Raw genomic sequence first — 3548 nt, 5'->3', positions numbered from 1 at the left:
AGAGAAGGAAATAGTCTGTTATTTTGAGAAGAGAAAGCATACAAGTCTGGGAGATATATGAAGACAGCATTGGATAAGAGTACTGATCTGGAAACACCCTAAGTGCCACCAAGGGGCTTGCATTCAAATGTTCATTCACTCTGGAAAATGTGGCATGGGTCTGTGCTGTGTTACATCAGTGTTTGCAACATTCAGGTTCACCTACTGGATACATGCTGGGGAGCTCTGACTGGCTGAAGCTCCCAGACACATGCCCCCTGCATAGAACTGCCAACCTCGAAGAGAGAAGCCAAAAATGAGAGATCATGGGAGGAAGTGGAAATCCAAAAACAACATCCGTGACAAAAATAACAAAGAGTCAATGAAGATATGTTGGAAAATCATTTACTATAGTAATTCTGTAGAAAATTCTCTTCTATTATTGGTATTCGCTCACATGCAACGAATGCTGCGCAATGTAAAATTCGTTTCACAATAATTGCTTTATCTGAGTGTGTAGCAATTACAATTCTTATCAATTACTACTTATCAACTCTTGAAGGAAACATTCCATGTTGACTCTCTAATAACAGAACCCAAGGCCTCCGAGTGAGCCCTGGAGTTCTCCTGGAATTACATCTGATCTCCGGACTACAGAGATCAGTTTCCCTGTAGAAAATGGCATCTCTGGAGGGTAAGCTGTAGGGTAGGCCATAGATTCTAGGTGAGATCCCTCCCCAAGTACCACTGCTGGCTCTCCAGAAATTTCCCAGGTTGGCACTGATTGTCCTACCATCAACCCTGACCTGGACGGCCCAGGTTAGCCCAATCTTGTCAGATCTTGGAAGCTAAGCAGGGTCAGCTCTGGTTAGTACTTGAATGGGAGGCCACCAAGCAGGTCCAGGGTTGCTATGCAGAGGAAGGCAATGGCAAACTGTCTCTGCTCATTACTTGCCTTGAAAACCCTACAGGGTTGCCGTAAGTCAGCTGCAGCTTGACAGCACTTTCTACCACCACCACCCTACCACTGCAAACTGACAGAACTATACCTCTGCTTCACAGTTGCAGCAGCATGTCACCAGGGTACATACAGCAAAAAATTCCAGCCTACCTAAAGGCTCAGTGAATCCACAGTAAGAAGCCTGGGAGAAATAACTGTCCAGGGTTGTATAGCCAGGCTGCACCCATTTTGGATCAGATGGAAAATGGAAGCAGAAGAGGGACAGCGACCACACCTATATCCATGTCCTACTTTGTAAGGAATTGCATGTCTGCTATCTCTAGCTGTCCACTTTCCACCAGTGTGGAGGGCTGTAGAACTTCCAAAACAGCAGGCCTACAGCTGGCTGGACTCCATCCATCAGATAACCCCTTCAGGCCTCTTTTTGGAATTCATCACTGTGGATTTTTTGTTTTGTTTTGCTGTCTTCCGGAGAAATACACCCACACCCACAAAATTGATAAGAGAAAAACGCAGCAAGGAGGAGATGGTTTTAATTGCCCCGTAAAAATCCCGCTGAGAATTGGTGAAACACCCAATTGACGTCAATGATGGTTCTGTCCAAGGAGTGAATCAAGATCTCAGGAGGGTGTGAGCAAACAGCAGCGGGTTTCAAATGTGTTGGGTGCAATGCAAAGGAGAAGCCATGTGGTTAGGGTTGCCAACTCCAGGATGGGAAATACCTGAAGATTTTGGGGGTGGAGTCTGAGGAAGGCAGGGTTTGGGGAGGCGGGACTAAGAGAAGAAGAGATTGGATTTATACCCTGCCCTTCACTCGGAGTCTCAGAGTGGCTTACAAACTCCTTTCCCTTCCCCTCCTCACAACAGACACTCTGTGAGGTAGGTGGGGCTGAGAGAGCTCTGACAGAAACTGCTCTTTTTCAAGAAAAGCTCTTATCAGAACTACGGCTTGCCCAAGGTCATCCAGCAGGTGCAAGTGGAGGAGTGGGGACTCAAACCTGGTTCGCCCAGATTAGAGTTCACACACTTAACCACTACATCAGACAGTGGAGCATAATACCATAGAGTCTACCCTCTAAAGCAGGATTTCCTCCAGCGGAACGAATATCTGTTGCCTGGAGATCCATTGTAATAGCGGGAAATCTCCAGCCACCACCTGGAGGTTGGCAAACCTACACATTGCTGTGAGGGAACCTGCCATGCCTGAAGCTCAGCATCTGTACATCTACAAGGAAGGCTGATGGGAAGCTAAAGAGGAAAGGCCCTCAAGCAAGCCCCTCTGTAGATTTGGACAGTGAATATTCTCCAAGTATTTATTTATCATATTTGTATTCCTCTCTTCCTCCAAAGAACTCAGGGTGTCACACGTGGTTTTTGTTTCTTTCATTTTACCTACATGACAACTCTGTGAAGTAGGCTAGGTTGAGAAAAACAGACTGGCCCAATCAGCTTCACAGAGCATGGATCTGGACCTAACTGTCCCACTCCAATGCACCATTCACTACACCATGTTGATTCTCTTTCAGATTATCTTGGGGCATATAAAAAATGGGTATTCAACAACATTAGCACTTGTCATTATGTTTTTTTCCCAGTAACAGACAATACCAGACAGAGGATAAGAATATAAGAACATAAGAGACGCCAGTGTTGGATCAGGCCAAACGCCCATCCAGTCCGACACTCTGTCACACAGTGGCCAAAAATACCAGGTGCCATCAGGAGGTCCACCAGTGGGGCCAGGACATTAGAAGCCCTCCCACTGTTGACCCCCCCCCCCAAGCACCAAGAAGACAGAGCATCACTTGCCCCAGAGCCCCTATCTATACCTTGTGGCTAATAGCCACTGATGGACCTCTGCTCCATATGCTCCATAGGATGGTCCATAGTATTTATTCAGGGTTTGCCCCCTTCCCCAACTTCATTTGTTTAATCAATCAGGAAACATCCCTTAACTGGGTGCAAAAACCAACCAATTCAGAAGAACATAAGAACATAAGAACATCAGAAGAGCCCTGCTGGATCAGACCAATAGTCCATCCAGTCCAGCATCTGGTCCCACACAGTGGCCCACCAGTTCCTCTGGATGGCCAAAAACAGGGTGTAGAGACAGAGGCCCTCTCCCAATGCCATCCTCCGGCCCTGGGACTCAGAGGACTAGTGCCTCTGAATGTGGAGGTTCCCCTCTGTCACCATGGCTAAGTAGCCATTGATAGGCTTATCCTCCACGAATCTATCTAATCCCCTTTTAAAGCTGTTTATTCCTGTTCAGATTTGAACAATGTGGTTCACTGTTCTTGGAGAGCAGCATTCCTAGGAAGGGTGTGTCACTCCACTGAGCAACTAAATAAATTGAAAAACACAGCATCAATAAAGATGGACACAGAAGTATTGGGAACAGATGTCCCAAAGAACTTCTTTATGTCTCTGAGGCTCATCAAATTGTAAAATACAGGAACCAGGGCAGCTGAACCGCAAACATCGGGTCATTCTGCTCAAGTACAGCATCCCCCAGGGGAAGACAGTACTGACTAGAAATGCCATTTTGATTAATCTAATAGTACCACTTGGCCTCTACACAGGTAACAGAGCACTCACTTGGCGCTAG

Source organism: Gekko japonicus, unplaced genomic scaffold (assembly GCF_001447785.1).
Source record: "Gekko japonicus isolate JY-2015 unplaced genomic scaffold, Gekko_japonicus_V1.1 scaffold67, whole genome shotgun sequence".
Taxonomy (NCBI): Eukaryota; Metazoa; Chordata; class Lepidosauria; order Squamata; family Gekkonidae; genus Gekko; species Gekko japonicus.
The sequence above is the reverse complement of the archived record's forward strand: the minus strand, read 5'-3'. Positions refer to the sequence as shown.